This window comes from Triturus cristatus, chromosome 2_1, assembly GCF_964204655.1.
Source record: "Triturus cristatus chromosome 2_1, aTriCri1.1, whole genome shotgun sequence".
Lineage (NCBI taxonomy): Eukaryota > Metazoa > Chordata > Amphibia > Caudata > Salamandridae > Triturus > Triturus cristatus.
Genome location: NC_140581.1, coordinates 380,234,132 through 380,255,445, shown reverse-complemented (window position 1 = coordinate 380,255,445; position 21,314 = coordinate 380,234,132).

Here is a 21,314-nt window from a genome sequence, read left to right as displayed (position 1 = left end):
ACTCCACCCTCAACTTGGCCGGAAACATCATGGCATATTTCAAGTCCTTGTCAATGAGCGCCTTCTTCACTTCCAAGAAGCTCCATCATTGTCTCTGCACCTTGAGGGTGAAGTCTGGGAAGAAGGTGATGCCACTATTTTGGAATTCCACTGGCGGGGCAGAACGGGCACACTGTAGGATGACATCCCTGTTGCAGAAATTGAAGATCCGAGCAAGAAGAGGTCTCGTGGGGCTCCGGGCCTCAGTCGGCCCCCTGGCACCTGATGCGTTCGCTCCACCGAGAAAAAATTGGAGAGTCCCTTTGGCTTGAGATAGGTAGTGATCAACTCCTCCATGAATAGGTCCGCTAATGGCCCCTCCGCTCGCTCAGGTACGCCAATTATACGAACATTGTTGCGTCTGGAGCGGCCCTCATAGTCGTCAAGCTGGGCTTCTAGTTTCGTAGCGTGAGTTTGTAGCTCCTCCATCTTCCTCTGCAACTCTGACGTGTCTTCCACCAGAGAGGTCGTCTTGATTTCAACGTCCTTTAATCGTGAGTTCATTGAGCGCATGTCCTCCATGATAAGGGACACCTCAGTGGACACCGTGTCAATACGCGACTCCAGCGACGTGCGGACTGTGGTGATGGCCTAAAGGATGTCCTGTAAAGTTGGTTCTTTCTGCTTTCCACCTGTCTCGGATTTGTCGGTCACGGTTGGTCCCCCTTTCGGGCTCATGCTGGGGCCCCCCTCCCAGGCGTACTTCATCAACTTGGCCTGGAGGGCTGCCTTCGAGCTACGTCCCCCCACCATGATGTGCGCGGATCCCACCAACGGGCTGGCTTGCGGCTGGTGACAAGTATTACATGCAATAGTCGACGGAGAAATCACCAAAGTCTGCCAGTCAGCCCTGTGCAGACCGATCGTAGGAGGAATGCAGGCCCCCGATTTCCTGTGTCTGGGATCCCCTCTAATACCAGAGTGTGGGCAAGTGCATATCACGTCTATACCAAAAGCACGCTCCGGCTCTGCACAGGGGGTCAAGATGGGAGGGGAGAGAGGCCCCCACCGCAGTTGTGTTGTGGAGAGCGACAGTGTTCTCTTGTGTCACAGTTACTTGCTGATGGCAGGGTGAGATGACAACACGGTAACTCTCACAGATGGCTGCAGCAGCGTCCCGGCCAGTGAGTCTTTAAACTGGTATGCAGCAGGACAAGCACCAGTCCCAAAGCCGCTCCCAACCACCAGTCTCCTCAACCGTGCGGCCGTGTAGCAGAGCCAGTGACACTGCAGTGCCATGATTCTGGCCCCGCGCCCCCTTTGGTGTATGATGGCGCCAAGTAATCTCCTCACCCAGTCCTTGCGGGGTCTCTTCCACCCCCAGGCACTGCAAGCGTTGGGTGTATGCCTCAGGAGGCCAGCGCTGCTGTCGATGCCAGTGACAGTGCGCCGTGCCTTCCTGCCTCTCAGGTCTTCACTCCACTCTCCGCCCCTTTATTTAATGGAGTAGCTGCGGGGAGTGGAGGTCTGCAATCGCGGCCCGGGTCTGTCCTTCCAAGCCTTCAAAGAGCCGTCTCCGGGTGTTTCACCACTACGCTTACGGAGACAGCTGCCGCCGAGGTGACTCTCGCCCAACAGTCCTCGCGTCTCAATCCGGCGCAATGAATGAAAGCTCGCCGATCGGGTTCCCTACCTCCGTTTCGGCCGCGGGCGGTCTCAAACTGTGCCGCAGCCCTTCTGGTGTGCAGTCAGCGTTTTAAAGCCCCAATCCAGGCAGTGTGATACGGATGGTTCAGCGGATTCGGTACTCGGTCGGCGGAGCCGAGAGATCAGGCGGCCATTGTGACGCTCGGCTTGGCCACGCCCCCGTCTAGTCACTGTTTTAATGTTGCCAAGACAGCATAACAAGCTTTCAATCTTATAGATTCACTGAGCTGAAAAATCAACTGTGTGTCATCAGCATAAGTATAGAATCAAAAAACATTTTTTGATGTGTAGAGGCAAAGATAACACATATGTATTAAAAAGGAGGGAGAAAGAATGGATCCTTGCGGGGTATTCTGGGTATTCCCCTGCTTGTGTAAAATGTGCCAGTTAATCAATCAAAAGTGAATATATGTGATTGATGCAATACGCATTTAGTTTATGTTATTTATTTTGCAATGTGATAATCAAACTTCCGTGAATATACTCGGAGAACTTCATATAAATGCTGACTGCTGTATTTTACAATATTTTGGTATTGATTTCTAAGAGTTTCAAGAAGGCTGACAATGGCGTGCCTTGTTTATTGTTATTCAAACAAAGGGGCATATTCACAAGGATCTATCGCCGAGTCAACGGCACTTTATCGCAGCCAAAGTAGCGATTAACTTATCACCTCAATCACAAGCTGGTGTTAACATCACACAGCACCAGTTTAATCGCAGTAGCAGCTGCAAAAACATCGCCACAGATGACCCCCGCAACTATCGCTAATGAGATGCAGAGTAGGCGTTCCTGTGCCAAATTCCGCGACAACACCACTCCACAACATTCTCAACGACCAGCCAGATCTGCGATAAGAACACAAAACAGGCGATAAGGCGCGTTTGCAGCAGAGAAATAACACCTGCTCTGACCTGGTGTAAAGTCGGACGGCAACCTGCACCACAAATGGGAGCCCAGCCCACAACCACACCTGAAGAACAACAGATGCACCTGGGCAACTGAAAATGCAGCCCGGAGGGCCAAAAGGGCAACAACACCCGCCGCCACCCCTCCAGAACACCCCTCCCCAGCACCCCCTGACCAAAGACATGCCACATCAGCTACACCAAAACATGTACAAAATAATCCGCATGATATCGCACAATCACAACTGGTGACATGCATGTGTCGTCACAAAAATGAGCATCACACATTCACTTTTGAAGCAACAAATGAAACTTTATGAACATGAATACTGAACTGAAATGAAGACACATGGCGGCTCTCCTCGAGACAATTCGTAGGTCACAGCCTCAAAGACAAAAATCATGATGAGAAGATGTGTCCTGCGCACATCAAAGGACAGAGACAGAGCGAAGGGGAGAGAGAAGAAGAGAGGGGGAGAGAGAGATAAGAAGAGAGTGGGAGAGAGAGATAAGAAGAGGAGGAGAGAGAAGAAGAGAGGGGGAGAGAGAGATAAGAAGAGAGGGGGAGAGAGAGAGAAAAGAGAGGGGACGAGAGAGATAAGAAGAGAGGGGGAGAGAGAGAGAGAGAGAGAGAGAAGAAGAGGGGGAGAGAGAGATAAGAAGAGAGGGGAGAGAGAGAGAGAGAGAGAAGAAGAGAGGGGGACAGAGAGATAAGAGGAGAGGGAGAGAGAGAGAAGAAGAGAGGGGGAGAAAGAGATAAGAAGAGAGGGGGAGAGAGAGATAAGAGGAGAGGGGGAGAGAGAGAGAGTGCTGCATCTGCGCACCCAGGCCACACTGCTCACCTGCTGCCACCGGTGTGTCTCCAACCACATGCCGGTATGTAGTGTAGTTCACCAGGTCACACATCTGAAACAGATCTGTCATCTGAAACAGAGTCCAGATACATGATTGGCAAAGTACATACAATTGCACAAGGCATCATCGCCTGACCACCCGTGCGCACCCAGGCAGATGCGCCCCAGCCCCTCCCGCTGCCCAGAGGTGCATGCCCACCCCTGGGCACCCAGGCCTCACTGCACACCGTCCGTCACCGGCGTGCAGACAGGAGGTCCCACCACGTGCCGCTGCAAGCCACAAGACCAGGGCCCGCGGACATGGCACCCTCCGCATCATGCAGCCCCGCTCCGCAGGCCGCCAGGTCTTACGTTTGGTGCTGGGTCTTGATTACTCCATGGCAGAGGACATACCAGTGCACCCGGCCTCATCGCAGGCTGCACACCCGCTCAACCCAATAGGTGTCACTAACTCTGGGATCCAGGAAGCGACACCACGTGGCGGTAGGCCCGTGCTGCCCGCTGGCTCTGGCCTACACTGCAGTTCAGCAGGGCACACAAACCTGAGCTGTCCGGACCGCCGGGACGGGGCATCATCGCAGGCTGCACACCCGCTCAGCACTTAAGGTGCCCCTACCTCAGTGCACCCAAAGACATCGTCCCGTGGCGGGGTGCCTGTGCCGGCCGCAAAACATCAGGTGCCACTAACCCTGTGCAACCCCAGTCCATGTCCGGCCATGGAAGTGACTGATGCATGTGTCCCTGTTGTAGTGTCCACGGCACCCAGAACACAATATGCAATGTAGCACCCTCTGACTGGCATCCCACAGGATAAGCATCATTGAAGCAAGGGAAATCACTGTCCCTACATTCATCCACACATTCATACATGAATGATGAAAGACATATAACAGCAGTGCGTTACTGGATGTTTACTGCACATCCAGTGCAGTTTTGCAGCTGGAGTGATACAGGGCAATGCCAAGCACACTCCACAATATGGGCCAGTGGAGGGCCAGACAGAGTCCATCCGGGGATGACAAGTACTGCGGAAGAGAAAGGGTACAGTCCCCAGTCTGGTTGCCATGTCATTGGTCATCAAACAGGATATGGCAGTCCATGTCGCTGTCCAAGGTGAGTGCATCGGAGTGTATCTGGGGTCAGTGGGAGGTCATGGGGCCATGTGCGGCCCCAAGCAGGAACAGGCCAGGTGGCGGAAATGAATGCTAGTGCCTCCTGATCACAAACCCATCCAAGTCCACATCCCCGGATGTGTGCTCTGCCCCACCTGTGGGTATTGCAGTACTGGCTGAGGCACGGTGTGCCACTGACACATCAGGTGCCAGAGTGGATACGTCTGCCGCACTGTGAGGCAATGGCACACCAGGGGGAGGAGATGTGGATGGTGTGGGGCAGCTGCATTCATCATCGCCACGCCTTGTGGCAGCAATGCCATGATGAGGATCTGCTGGGCATGGTAGATCCCAGCTACATTTCGCTGGTGTGCAGCGGTGGCTGCCATCCTTTCTGCCTCCACCGCACCATGTCCTCCATGAGCCTCTGCATGTGTGCCAGCTCACGGCTGGTATTGCTGGAGCCCCTCTAAGCGGACAGGTGTTCTTCTCTCTGGATCATGACTCCAGCGATGTCAGTTAGGGCTCGTTGGAGACCATGGAGTGGGACTAGACACCCATGGATGGCGTCCAGTTTGGTAGCCATGAGGTCGAACCCCACCCGCACCTGCTCAGCCATCTCCCTCTGGCCCTCCAGCACACGGCGTTGGAAGGCCGTGTGTTGTTCCTGGGGGTCTTGGGAGACAGCTGGGGCCGTGGGTGCCTCCTGCTGGGTGGTTTGGGTAGTGGGTGGGGTCTCCTCAATGCAGCTGGGCAGCCCTGATCCTGGAGGTGAGTCGCGGATTATGTCAATGATGTCTAGGAGAGCTTGTGCATCGATGCTGGGGTTGTCCTCCTCGTCATCAGTGAAGAGTGGCTGGGACTGCTCTGCAGGTGGTGTTGACGGTGGCTCTGCAATGTGAAGGGGAGATGGTGTATTGCAATGTGTCCACATGTATGTAGCTGCATGGTACATGTTGACATTCAGACAGCATGGCATTGTACATTGTGACAGTCTATAGATCTGGGCGATGACCCAGAGTCATTGAGGGTGTGCACTGTGCTCTGCTTGATTGTGCATGTGTGCCATCATGGCCATCTCCACCCGTGCCCCCAGTACCTGGTGGTCACTCACCCTGTTGCAGTTGTGTTGTGTCCTGTCGAGCAGTGTCCGGTCCCCAGACTCCGGCCGCAGTATCCATACTGATGACTGTCGACATCAGCTCCTCCATGTTATCCAGCACGAGCTGTGGCGCTGGGCCCCCACCTCCAGTCTGCATTGCTGCCTTCTGGTTGGCTGAGAGTTTCTCCTCTATCTTTTGCTTGATGTCATTCCATCGCCTCTTGACCTCGTCCATTGTCCTCTTGTGCTCTCCAACGGCATTCACCTTGTTCATGATGTCCCTCCATATTCCAGTTTTGGTGCCCAATGACACGTTGGAGGTGAAGAACAGTTGTTGATGGTGTTTCATCACCTCCGTGACTGATCCTTTTCGCCTGCGGACTGAACTTCGTCTTCCTCTTCTGCTTGTCCTTGCCCTTCCCTGTCCCCGAGTTCCCGGGCTGGTCGACGCGGGTGCTTGTGTGGCTGCGGTCGTCCTCTGCGCCTGCTCCGGCTGCCTCCATGGTGCTTGGGTGCTGGTCATATTGTGTTTGGGTGTTTTTTCTACTTTTATGGTGATTTTTACCGCCTGCCAGGTGCGTGTTGCAGGCCTGGTGCTGCTAATCGCTGATTTCCTCATCGCGCTTTAGCCCACCGCAGGTTTTTTAACGTTGGGGTTTGTGTTTTTATCTCCGTCGAGGTGGTTGTATCACGGGCATTGGCCCTGGTTTCTGCAAACGATCGCATGGGGCTGCCTTGTTGTGAATTCCACGTTGCACGGGGTTATTTTCCCGCGATAGGGTGCGATCTGTAAAGTAGCGTTAACATTTTTTGGTGATGTTTAGCACACGTTCTTGTGAATATACCCCATAGTCTCGCAGAATGAAAATATGTGAAAGGGTATCAGCCCTATTTCTGTTAATTGTTTATGATAAGAGTTTTAAGAACAATTAAATAAGGTAAACAAAAAGGTCATAAAGAGTGAAAAGTAGAGCGGAATTTTCAGGCCTGCAACACTGGGATAGGCATACAGAATCATATCTCCGGTTCCAGTAGAAGGCCTCTGTTTGGGAGGCACTTAGCCTTGGCTCACTGACTTATCTGTGCAGCCGGCCTCGTAAAATAAGAGTAGCAAAATTGAACATAAGCTCTATAGTTCAAACAAGTAAACAGATGTGTACCATCTCTTAAACTTGAAATAGGATTATTTTTGGCACTGCTACAATTAGGTTAGCACTTAGAAGTGGCACAACAAGGGTAAGATTGGTATAAATTTATAACAGCAATCACGTTGGAGTGGTTACTTTTATTCACGCTTTTAGTAAATGCTGCCGCTGTTTTATTCGTCTATTTGTCTTTATTGTGGTTATAGTTCATTTTGAGTGAACTGAACTAGAGTTTTGATTTTAAAATAAATCTTTGAAATGTGTCCCTCATGTTCTAGTGTTCTTGTGTGCGTATTTCTTTTATGAAAGAAGGTTAAGGGTTCCACTACCTATCCTTGTATTGTCTCTTGGATTTGATCGCTACCTGAAACAGATATTTCTAAACTATTGCTCAATAAGTTATAGGGGGTGGGGTGGGGTGTTGCAGTGCAACTTATTTTCTGATTCGGGTTGGCAAATTGCCTGAGTCCTTGGTGCCAGTGAATCTAGAAACTTAATGCCTGTGTTCTTAGAAAGATCTGGAAAATGTATCCATCTCATTTGATGATGAACACAATTGAGTAATCATCACTAGCTGAGATCTACAAGAAAGGATCAAAACAAGTGTAAGGCAAGACCTGTGACACTGCATTTCAACTGTCTGCCAAATAAGATGTAATGGGTTACAAAGTCAAAGACCACTGAGAGTTCAAGTAAAAATAAGGGTGCTTGTAGGGTTCTTGTCAACTGTCATTTTAAGATCTTCCAACACTGCTAAAAGTGATGTGTCAGTACTAAGATATGGCTTGAATTGAATCTAAGCATCCTAAAGTAGATAATTTCCTTCTATAAAAGAGGAGTGTTGGTTCACCTCTATGCATTTTAAAGTTATGTCTGTTGCTGGGAGAAGGGTAATGTGGTGGTAAATGGAAACCTCTTCTGGATTAAGACTGACTTTCTTTGATAAAGATCTCATGATACTTAGTTTAAATTTAGTAGGAACAATGTCAGAATAAAAAACACCTAGAAAAGATTGGTGTTAGAAGCGTATTTATTGAAGGTATATTTTTTCTGTACTTGAGAACCTGATCTACATTTCGAGAACTATTCACAAAGGTAAACTTACATTTTAGAAATCTACACATCCAATTTTACTCTTACACTTTTCAGTAACTTTTCAATTAATGGCTGGACACAATTTACAAGTGTAGAGATACTCCTAAGTGTAGACTTAAAAGTATCCACCCATGGAAATAAAGGTAAATTTGTGAGTGTAAAGTTACTGCAGCTAAAAAGGAGTATTTGTAAGTCCAGCCCACGTGGCCAACCACCCATACTGTGGCACCCTCCTAAAGAAAATAATGAAAGCAGGGACTCAAACTAGAATGCCATAGGAAAGAATATTACATTTAATTAGCCACATTTTTGTTTTTAAATATGTGTGTGTGTGTATATATATATCAGCAGTAGGTAGTTATAGTTAGGAACTAGTTTCCATAGGAAAAGCATTTTTGTTTTGCCAATAACTTTAGTGCCGTCTGACGAATCTTCCCAAAATGTTCAAAATTAATTTGCTGCTCACTTCAGATGCTTTCCTGAAAGTTCTGGGGTGACCCGTAAGAGGAGACCGAGAACAGGGGGGGGGGAGCTTAAAAGCGCGTTTCCCCATGTTAATTCTCTTAGGACATTTAGCCACGGCTACAGCCCAAACTGCTGAACGGAATGACACAAAATTTGGCAGAAAGCTTAATGTTTGTCCTGGGAAGTGCCTTTTTGTGATTTGGTGTATATCCTTGCAGTCTTTTTTAAATATGATAAAAAATCAAACTATATATATATATATATATATATATATTACCTACTGGCGGTCGCCAGTAGGTAGTTATAGTTAGGACCACGTTTCCATAGGAAATCCGCAACATTCTATTTTGAATACCTTTGGCGCCGGTCGACGAATCCTCGCGAATTTTTCAAAATAGGTGGGGCGCTACGCTCCGCTCCTACCCTGAAAGTCTCGGGGGGATTCGTCAATCGGGGGCTGAGATAAAAGGGGGGTCCCAAAACGCGTTTTTCCCATGCATTTTTCCATAGGACCTTTAGACAGGGCTACAGCCCGAACGGCTGAACAGAATTACTAGAAATTTGGCAGAGAGGTAGTCCTCAGGTCAAGGAAGTGCCTTTTGTAGGTTTGGTGTAAATCTGTTCAGTAGATTCTGAGAAAATAGCCTTTAAATCAATATATGTATCTGAGCCAGCTTATGGTGCGCTTACGGTACGCTTACCGTACGCGTACGGTGGCGTGCGCGAGCGCGATTCTGATTGGCTCTTAGATCTTAGTAAACATTCGAATCGGCTGAAACCAGGAAGCGGCGGCCGCCATTTTCCCTCTCGCACTGAGAGTGATTTCTAAAATATAAAGCCCAAAAACATGTAAAGGGGCTGTTTAGACAGCTCCCACACACATAGCCATGTTGAGGGAGTCCCCAATGATCCCCCAAGGCCAAAAACGGAATTTTTATTTTTTCGGTAATTTCGCCGATTACGCTTACCGTACGCGTACGGTAAAAAATTTTAAAAAAATAAAAATTATCCACACTCTCTCCACCCCGTGTACAATTGGTACCCGCAGGGCACCAATTGTGCATGGCTTATTAGAGCTGAGATAAACTAAAATATTTTTTAAAAAAATAATAAAAAAAAAAATTATCCACACTCTCTCCACCCCGCGTGCAAATGGTGCCCAAAGGGTACCATTTGTGCATGGCTTATAAAATATACGAAAAATTAAAATATTACCTTTCAAAACGAAGTGCATCATATGTCCTCCATGTGCGCACGGTGCGCGAAGCGCATCGTGCGTACATGGCCCATCTAGCGTAACGTGGGCGGCACTAACTGCGTAAAGTGGGCGTGCGGTGCGCGAAGCGCACCGCGTGCTCACTGTGCGCGCACGGTGCGCGCACGGAACGAACTGCGTTAAGTGGGCGCGCACGCCACAAATGGCGTAAAGTAACTTAGCATTTAAAAAAACGTACAAATTCACTGATAAACCATAGGTTTCACACACGTTATAGTTAGGAATTAGCATTTAAAAAACCTTGCAAATTCACTGAAAAAACCATAGGTTTCACACATGTTATAGTTAGCGGAAATTTTACTGATAAAAAACCAATGAAATTCCCCCGTTATAGTTAGTGCAGGCAACTATAACTCACGCAACCGCAATCTTCTGCTGATGACATATGTGTCTTTATGAAAAAAAAATATTTGTAATATATGTATAGCTAAAAATGTATGGAAGAAGACATGGGCAAATAAGTGTCTAAATACAGTATTAGCATCAGCAGAGGATTGCGGTCGCGTGAGTTATAGTTGCCTGCACTAACTATAACGGGGGAATTTCATTGGTTTTTTATCAGTAAAATTTCCGCTAACTATAACATGTGTGAAACCTATGGTTTTTTCAGTGAATATATATATACATATATATTACCTACTGGCGGTCGCCAGTAGGTAGTTATAGTTAGGACCGTGTTTCCATAGGAAATCTCAAAATTCTATTTTGAATAACTTTGGCGCCGGTTGACGAATCCTCGCAAAATTTACAAAACTAATGGGGCGCTCCGCTCAGCTCCTACCTTGAAAGTCTCGGGGGGATTCGTCAAGCGGGGGCTGAGAAAAAATGGGGGTCCCAAAACGCGTTTTCCCCATGTATTTTTCCATAGGGACTTTAGTCGCAGCTACAGCCCGAACGGCTGAACAGAATTATGAGAAATTTGGCAGAGAGGTAGCCATAAGGTCCATGAAGTGCCTTTTGCAGGTTTGGTGTAAATCTGTTCAGTATTTCCTGAGAAATTAGCATTTAAATCAATATATATATCTGTACGTGTGTACCGTGCGCGCACTGAGCAAGTCCTGTGCGCGCACCTTGCCGATCGCGAGTGCACTTCTGATTGGTTCTTAGATGTCAGTAAACATTCAAATCGGTGGAAATCAGGAAGCAGTGGCCGCCATTTTGTCTCTCGCATAAAGAGGGGGTGATAAACAAAGGGGGAGAACTTGAAAAGGGGGCAGAGTGGGGAGATATTGACCCACTAGGCATTGTAAGGGGGTCACAGTAGGACCTTGTAGGGCAAAAAAAAGATTTATATTTTGAAAAAAAATATCGCCGAGTGCGCGCACCGAGCGCGCACCCGAAAAAAACCTTTAAAAAAAAAAAAAAAAACATTTGCATTTAAGTGTTCAGATATAGGGTGGCTCTAAAAAGAGCCCTTGTGTTTATTGTTTGTTTTTTGGTACCTACAAGTAAGTACCGATGCAGAGTCTAAAGTTCAAGAAGAAGACTCTGTTGCCTTCATCAGTGAAGTGTACACCATCTCCTCTATAAATGTCTTGCATGTTGTAACGCAAGTTGTTGTGGTATATAGAACCCATACCATAGTCTCTGTGGAAAGCAGAAATAGATTTGTTGACGTGCTTCCTTGCTTTGTCAATCTGCGGACAAAATTGGTTGGACCAGTTCCACTTTTGCCTTTGGCATATGTTAGAATATACGAAGGCAGATTGAGGAAAAAGCGACATCAATTGCACAAAGGTGTCCTTAATAAGCATTTCCAGACCTACCCCAGTTAAAGTGCCTAGGTCATTTCCACCACAGTGCACAATAATAATGTTAGGCAGTGGGAGAAGTAGAAAGGTTTTCACCAAAGGCATTAATTGGTGCCACTTTAACCCTCTCTGACCAATCCATTTAATGTCTACATTTGGCAAAGCAAGGTCTCTCACCATACCTCTTTTTTCTGCATACTTGTCACTCCAGAAGACATAGCTGTGACCTACAATCCACACTGTGAACATCTTCCAAGGAGATCTGGATGCACTCAGGAGGTGTCTTTCAGTAGAAAGGCAATATGAAATGAAAGACAGTTGAAAAAAGGAGGCACACATACTTTTTTTTATAAAAAGAACTCATTGGCTGTTTCAAACCATTCTACACTAAAAACTAGGCTGTATGTTTAAATTTTAAAAAGCATGTTTTGTATTGGTTGAGAAAAATGTGTGAACAAAGAACATTAGTTTGGATTTGCTGTTAGGTTTGAAAAGTCAAGCAGTCTTGCTCTTTGAAAATGAAACATTGCCTGCTGAACTTCTGACCTCTCTGCTCACACCTGTGTTCCATGACCTGTTGCTATGGTAGCAGGCAGAAGTCAAGTTCGGGGAAGGGTACATTTGGAAAGGGGTTGAAGTTTTCAACCAATAGAAATGTGTGATTTCATTTGAAAAAATGTGGGAAGCACAGAGATTTGAAATTAACATGTATATGTGTGAAAAAAGAGAGGGAAACTGTGCCATTAACTGGTTCTGCTGAGAGGAGAGAGGTGTTCAGCTCAGAGATTCTGGTCAGATAAACTTCTGTGTGACTGTCACATTTCTTTCACAACTAACTAATTTTAAAGGTGAGTTATGAGTTTGAGAGGGGGTGTTTGTGGTTAATTTAGATATAAAAAAAGAATTGTGATTATTTGTTTAAAGTTGTGATTTACATTTTCTGTTTTGGGAGATATTTAACTGTTTTGAATATGTAAAATATTATGGAGTATGTTTTCACCATAAGTTAATGTGTACTGGTAATAATGAGGAATACTGTTTTGTGCCTACCATCAAACCATGAGTCTGTGTGCAGAGAAGAATTGTTGACAGAGAATTAATTTGTGTTGCTGTTGAAAAGTAAGACTTGCAGTTGAAAGAAAAGGACAGCTTCTTTTTAATTGTGATGGTTAGCATTTAGCAGAAATCACTTTGAAAGAAAAGAGAGGAAAATGGCAGCACATTTGAAAAAAGCTTTAGTTCTGTAAGAATTGATAACTCAGGAAAGGGGCAGCCTGTGTTTTGTGCCTACCAACACAGCATGAGTCTGTGTGTATATAGGAATTGTTGTCTGAGATTTAATTTGTGAAGTTGTTGTTCAGTAAGAAATGCAGTCCTAGGAAAGGGGCAGCCTGTGTTATGTGCTTAAAATGATGGCATGAGTCTGTGTGCACACAGGAATTGTGGGCAGACGTTTAATTTGTGAAGATGTTGTTCAGTAAGAAATGCAGTTCCAGGAAAGGGGCAGCCTGTGTTATGTGCCTAAAATGATGGCATGACTCTGTGTGCGCACAGGAAATGTGGGCAGAGATTTAATTTATGAAGTTGTTGTTCTGTAAGAAATGCAGTCCCAGGAAAGGGGCAGCCTGTGTTATATGCCTAAAATGATGGCATGACTCTGTGTGCACACAGGAATTGTGGGCAGAGATTTAATTTGTGAAGATGTTGTTCAGTAAGAATTGCAGTCCCAGGAAAGGCGCAGCCTGTTGTGTTTACACAAATTATCCCTTAGCACACATGCACTGTTACATACATCCCTGCATTCTTCATGCAGTTCTGGAAGTCTCTTTGCTCATCTGTCTTGCACCAGACAATACACAGTGTTTAGAAACACACTCTTGGCACACACGCAGCAGCTTCTCCAACACTCTCATGTGTATTACTCAGCTCTGTGTGCTGTTTCAGATAGCACTGTGTAATGCAAACACATTCAACGTCACCAAGGCCTCATTTAAATTGATCTAGTCTAATCACTCACCCTGTAACACATGGTCATGGTCTTAAGGAGCTGTTAGGACATGTGCTGTTTTCTGCTTCTGTAAATCATAAGGGAAATGTGTCAGGCTGTAACAGTAATTTGGTACTATTCAGGGACACTGTTTTGTTCCAAAAAACATAGCATGAGTCTGTGTGCGCACAGGAATTGTGGGCAGAGATTTAATTTGTGAAGATGTTGTTCAGTAAGAAATGCAGTCCCAGGAAAGGGGTAGCCTGTGTTATGTGCGTAAAAAGATGGCATGAGTCTGTGTGCACACAGGAATTGTGGGCAGAGATTTAATTTGTGAAGATGTTGTTAAGTAAGAATTGCAGTCCCAGGAAAGGGGCAGCCTGTTGTGTTTACACAAATTATCCCTTAGCACACATGCACTGTTACATACATCCCTGCAGTCTTCATGCAGTTCTGGAAGTCTCCTTGCTCATCTGTCTTGCACCAGACAATACACAGTCTTCAGAAACACACTCTTGGGACACACGCAGCAGCTTCTCCAACACTCCCATGCGTACTACTCAGGTCTGTGTGTAATGCAAACACATTCAACGTCACCAAGGTCTGATTTTCTTTGCTCTACTCTAAACACTCACCCAGGTTGCAGATACTTATGGTATGAAGTAGCTGTTAGGAAATGTGCTCTTTTCTGCCTCTGTGATTTTCCAGGTAAAATGTGTAAGGCTGTAACAGCAATTATCACTTGATCTACCAGAGTAGTAAATGTGCTTTGAATTTGCAAATCAAATTCTGTTTTCTGCTTAGAAGCACACCATGAGGCTGTGTGCGCACAGGAATTGTGGCCACAGATATAATTTGTGTTGCGGTTGTTCTGTTAAAAAATGCACTTGCAGGAAAGGGCAGCTTGTTTTTTTTCAACTGTGGTGGTTAGTACTGTGCACAAATTAGTAAATCACAAATGAGAGACAAATGGAAAAACATTTGAAATAAATGAAAAGTAAAAAAAAATATTTTAATGAATTATAATTACAAAAAGGATTTTTTTTTAGTTCCTTGCAGGTATTGCTGAGCAACAGTGAAAAAAAAATGCCTTTAAGGACAAGAAAAAGGAAAGAAAAGCAACAACAAGTATATCTGGACAAAACTGGGAAAAAAAAATAGCAGGAGAAGCTGGAGATGGCAAAAAGAAAAAGTCTACTGGTAAGCAGAGCAGAGATTTCTTAAAAAAGATTTTCAAAAAACAAAAAAATGGCAAAAATAACTGTAAAACAAAGAGAGTTTTATGTACAAAGCAACAACACAGTCAACAGCAAAAAAAAGCTAATGTACAATCAGAAGTATGTCAAAGTGATTTAACACGAAAATTAGATTTTAAAAACATTAGTCGAAAAATGTTTCATAGAAGAGTGATGTTAAATTTGCTAAAGGATGTGAAAAATATAAGAAAAAAACAAAATTTATTAAGAACATTTTTTTTATAGAAAATATTGTAAGTAAGGCTTTGGAAATAAAAAGAAAACTTTTTATTCTAATTTTGAATAGGATGCGTAGATTAGAAAAATTAGTGAATGCAATGAAGTCACAAAGCAAAAGAAAAAGAGAAGTGAAAAAAAGTAACTTTTGTAAAGTGTTCTTGGGAGAATGGAAACACAGTTCAAGTACTGAACCATTTTTTTAATGAAGAGAGTTATCTTCAAAGTATTAGTTTGTTGCATGCAGTTGACATCAATGGTAGAGCATATGAAGTTAAGGATGGTTGTGTGATGCAAAAGCAGAAAATGGTCCCAAGAAATGAGGAAGAAGTAATGGCTGCTGAGGCTATGGGGAGACGTCCAAAAGCCCCAGTGTACACTTGGAACTGTAGTAGTATTTGTACTGTGCGTCAGGAATCTATTGATAAATTACGTGACTTTCTAAGAGAATATAGTAAAAAGAGTGTAAAACAGAAGATGAAGGTGCTTCAAACACTAGATCCATGCAGAGTGAGAGAAAATACTGGTTTGCAGGGACATTCTCTGGCTTGTCTATCTAGAAAAGTGTGTAAAAGTGTTTTTCATCATTTTAGTATGCTGGCTGTTCATCATACTGAAATGAGAAAGTTTGTGAGAACATTGTATTTTGCTAAAAGTCCAGCAGTAAAGTTGAATGAGTTGAATAATGCTCTGTTCCGTGGATCTGTATCAGATGTAGTGAAGGTTACTGATGAGATTCAGTTTTGTTACTTTGGTCCAGAACAAGAAAGTGCAGAAAAGGACACAGTAAATGAGGAACAGAATGTAGAACTCATTATTACTAAAAATTTTGAGGATGAAATGACAAAATTTACTATCACCTCTAACGAAAGACCAAATATTACTTGTGTATGTTGCCGGAGAAGCCATTACAAAAATCAAACAAGGAATGTTGATCTGTATAAAAAAAGTGAAAATGAAGATAATTATAAGTGGAAGGATTTTGCAACATATATATTTCTTGAAAATTCTTTTGAATTGGGTGAAGATCAGCGTATTTGTAAATACTGTTATAATAAGTTAGAAGAAAATAGAATGCCGACCAGAGCTGTACATAATAATTTAGAATTGGATGCTATTCCTGCCGAACTTTCTGAATTAAATACATATGAGTCTATACTCATTCAATGTGTTCATCCGTTCCAGACCATAGTACGTATGGAGCCCAAAACTGGTAAATTACCTCCTTCTGATTTACTGAGAGGTTTAAAAGGAAGAGTGGTGTATTTGCCCTTGGATTTGAAAAAAAATATGGAAACTATTGATGCAGATACTTTGGAAACTGAACCATTAGTAATTCTGGTTAATGGTGTACCTACAAAGAATAAGAAGATGTGGCAAGAGCTGGTGGATGTACGAAAAGTACAAAGAGCAAATTTGTATTTGAAAAAAAAAATTAAATGGTATGAATAAATTTATATAGAAGAAGAAGAAGAAGATTTACAAGAAGACACAGAAACACCAACTGGTCAAATTGAAAAAGTGGACAAGTCAAAGGAAGAAGAAATTTATGAACATTTTAGCATACATCCTTTTCATTCAAAAGAAGTTATGGGAGACACTATTGATCTGTTTCAGATGAAGAAAGCAAAAGGAACTCCCGTGAGTGTATGGGAGGAGAGCTTGGAAGCTCGATGTTTTCCCCAGCTGTTTCCTACAGGAAAAGGAGGACGATACGATGAACGTCCAGAACAGATTCCAGCTTCTGAGTATCGGACTACAAGACTATATGCAGAAGATCCAAGATTTCGTCAAAGTATTCCTTATTTGTTCCATCTTTTATTTGAAAGCGACTTGTCTGCATTATCTTATGGAGTAAATCAAATTTTAAAAAGTGGAGTACATTTACAAAATGTGTCTGCTAAGGATTTTATGGAGAAAGTGCAGCACCGAGATGATCATTTGGAAACACAACTGATCAATCTGATGGCTTGTCAGCGTGGGACAAATGAATATTGGTACCGACGCCATGGTGAATTAAAATGCATGTTACGGAATTTAGGAACTCCTACATGGTTTCTAACCCTAAACTGTGCCGAGTACGCTTGGGATGATTTACTGGATTTTCTAAGAGAGGCAAATTCAAACATTAAAAACATTGAATACAAGACAGCTGGAGAACTGTGCTCATTGGATCCAGTTAATGTTTGCAGATATTTCAATCATAGATTTGAGGCTATGATGTCCTTCATCTGCAATAAAAAAAATCCACCTCTTGGAGAAGTAGTGGATTTCTTTTGGAGAAAAGAGTACCAGGCTAGAGGTGCTCCTCATATTCATATGCTGTTGTGGATCAAGGATGCCCCAAAGTTTGGAACACATACTGATGAAGCAGTGTTATCTTTCATTGAAGAATATGCAACATGTGCTATACCTAAAAGCACAGAAGAGAAAAAGTTAAAAGAGCAAGTTTTACGTTTCCAAAGTCATCGGTGTGGAAAATACTGTCGACGGAAGTACAAGACGAAAGATAAATTCTACACAAAGTGTCGATTTGGATTTCCTAGACCTGTTCTTTCAAAAGGAAGAGTCAACAGTTTTATGTCAGCTGTGCGACATACTATAACCAGAAAATCTCCCAAAAATACCTACAACCTAAAAAGAAATGAAGAGTCAAAATGTATAAATGACTTCAACCCAGTCATTTTATCCATGTGGAATGCTAACATGGATATTCAGTATGTGGCAGACAATTCTATTGCTGTTGCTCGGTATGTGACATCTTACATCACTAAATCTGAGAAAACAGAATTGAAGGAAATGTGGGAAGAGATTTCTCACGAGAAGACTGTCAGTAAGAAGCTGTGCAGTTTCAGTTTAAAGATGTTATCGCATCGAGAAATTGGATCCTACGAATGCTCAGATAGGTTATCATCTGCAAGTCTTTACTCGAAATCCAGAAGAATAATTTGGGTAAGCTTAGGCCTTGCAGGAATGCGAAATCGGGTACTGAAATCTGTTGGAGAAATTGAATATTTGGCCGAGAATGACACACAAAGTACAGATATTTTGAAATCAAACATGTTTGACACATATTACCCAAAGAGAAGTTATCATCTTGAGAACATGTGTCTCTATGAAGTGCTGCAGAACTACATTTATTCACGGAAAGCCACAGAAGACATCAACAATGGAAAATATAAAGTCATTGGTGAGGAAGGATGTTTGGTGAAGCAAACAAAAGGAAGTTTGATAAATCACAGGAAGCTCAGTTGCGAAACTACTGACAAAAAGGAATTTTACTACTTGGCTGTTTTACAGCTGTTTAAACCATGGCGTTCAGAGGACGAACTACTGGGAGAATCTCAAAGCTATGAAGATTCTTTTAATGCTAGCAAAGACAGTATAGAATGCAGTACTTTCTCAACTTATGTCCAAATGTTAAATGAAGAAAATGAACAGGAAGCAAAAATTGCAGCTGAAGTAGCTAGAGACAGTTCTCAAGACAGCCAAAGTTCAGTAACACTTAGTCAAGATCCCCTAGGACAACCAATCATAGAAAATGAAGATGCAGTAGCCATGACTGAAGTAGAAACGGCTATGAATCAAGCACAGGAAGATTCAATCGACTTACTAAATCTGGAACAACAACTGAATGAAGAACAAAAAGAAATTTATGAAGAAGTCACCAAAAAAATTGATCATGGATTACTACATGAAAAGAAAGAGTGCTCATGCACATCATTTGAACCAATCAGGATGTATGTGAGTGGACAAGCTGGAACTGGAAAAAGTTTCTTAATAAAAGTCATCAGAAGCTACCTACAGCAAAAAACAGCTTCAAATTTGTCTTGTGTGGTAACTGCTCCAACTGGGTTAGCAGCCTATAACATAAAAGGAATTACCTTACATCGCTTGCTAATGTTACCAGTGGAGCATGAGAACAAAATAGAATACCACAAGCTAACTGGAGAAGCATGCCTCGAAGTTTCAAGAGTGTTGAAGAAGATGCAAGTTATCATTATTGATGAGGTGAGCATGGTTTCAAATTTAATGCTTGCCTTTGTGCATTTAAGAATGCAACAAATTCTTAAGAGAGACTATGACGTGTTATTTGGAGGTAAACACGTCATAGTTTTTGGGGATCTTCTGCAGCTCACTCCAGTTAAAGGACAACCAGTGTTTAATACTGTGACACATGGAGACACGAAGAAGTCATTAGGAAGCATTGGTAATGCGAATATTTGGTCGTTCTTTGAGTACAAAGAACTCACTACCAATATGAGACAAGCAAACGACGAAGATTATGCAAGTATTCTGAAAGATATCAGAATTGGACTACTCACAGAAGTTGGCAAAAAAGCATTACAGAGTCGGTTGCTACATAACTTATTTCCAAATGAAGAAATAGTTGCAGAGAAAATATACCAGAACATTGCAGAAAAAAAACCTGTAATCTGCTTAATGCCAACACTACGTGAGTGCTCAATATTCAATGAGGAACTTTTGAAATTGGAAAAGGAAGAGATTAAGAAAATGGAAGCAGAGGACAAAATTCAGCATGAAAGAATTACTTTTACATTAACAGGCAAACTGAAAAATAAATTGGATTCACTAGAGAAGAATATTTCCAAAACAGCTGCATTAGAAAAAAATCTATATGTTTGCATGAATTGTCGAGTGATTTTAAGGAGAAATTTGGATGTAGAAAAAGGTTTAGTGAATGGAGCTATGGGAAGAGTTGTGGGTTTTATTAATTACCAGAAAAAAGTTGGAATTGAATGTTTAAAAATAAAATTTGATCAGATAGAAGAAGTTATAGATATTTGTCGTTGTTCATTTCATTTCATGCTTGTGAAAGACTTATATGTACGTAGGAAGCAGTTTCCGTTTTCTCTAGCATATGCTGTAACTATTCACAAGTCACAAGGATTAACTGTAGAAAGTGCTTTTGTAAACATTGGTTCTACTGTGTTCAAAGAAGGTATGGCATATGTTGCTTTGTCACGAGTGAAAACATTATCTGGTTTATTTATGATAGACATTGATGACTCAAAAGTTAGTGCTGATACAAACTGTGTAAAGGAGTATAACAGATTAAGAAGAACCTATGCTCCTCATTTAGGTCAGTATCCTGTGATTGAAAAACATGTTGTTTGTCGGAAAAGGAGATTTGAGAATATCTGTAATGAGGATGTACAGAAGAGAAAAAAAAAGGACAGTGATGTGATAGCAAGGAAAAAGAAAAAGGACAGTGTTGAAGCGGTTGTTGGTTGCCATTTTGAAAATAGCGCTGGTGTCAACTGCTATGCAAATGTAGTGCTGAATGTTGTATTTTATCTTGAAAAGTTGCTAGAACAGATAATAGTAAATCATGGAAAAAGATTGTGTTCTCTGCTGAGTCTCCTTTATGAGAAGCTGAGTACTGATAAAACTGAAATAGAAAGTGCTACTGATGTTAGAAATCTTTTAGATGTATGTTGTGGTTCTACACAGTTTAAAGAAAATGTCCAGCAAGATGCACAGGAATTCTTAATATATATTTTGAGTGTACTAGAAGATGAAGGAGTAGAAGTAGAAAACTTATTTGGTGTCTCTTACAAATGGGAACATTGCTGTGAAAACTGTATGAACACATGCAGTAGTAATGTTGATTCAGAAAGGTTCATATTTTTACCATTACCACAAAGTAAATCAGTGACTTTTAGTAAATTAGTTAAAGATGCCAATCACAACATGGAATGTTCTGAATGTAAATCAGACATGTTTTCAACGTTATTCTTACAGAAATATGGTCAGTATGTAATTTTAATGATGCAACGTTGTAGAGCTGATGGTTCAAAATTGGACACTTTAATAAAGAAGTTTACAGGACAGCAATTATCAATTTCTGGAAAAACTTTTGTTACAGTTGCAATAATTTTTCATGAAGGACCTACTGTAACTTCTGGACATTACACAGTTTATCTTAAATGTGAAAAAGGCTGGACACTGTGTAATGATTCCCAATTGATTTTCAAGCAACGTTTGCCTTATGATTTACCCAATTCTTACTTAATTTTTCTGAAACCTAAATTTTGAAAACTAAAAACTGCATCTGAAGAAAGCATTTTTTGTCATTTTAAGGGATTATAATTGAAGATATCACTTAAAAAGGATTTTGAAATTACTATTTGGCCTAAAGGAAAAGTAATAAAAACAATTGTGGACTCCTTTGACAGAAATTATTTTGGCATGTGTGCTTTTGCAACAAGGTTTAAAGACGGTTTGTCTAGAAAATTTTTATTCATCTAGAGAAGTACTTGTGATATATATGTAATATTTCTAACAAGGTATATTTTAGTGAGGAAAGTTTTAGGGCTTTTTTTAAACAATCTTTCAGATTGTTTTTTTTTTTGCCCGCTGTTAAATGATGAATACAATTGGTTTCACTATTTTAAGTGAAAAATAAAAAGTTCTGAAAACACCAAAAAAAGGGCAAA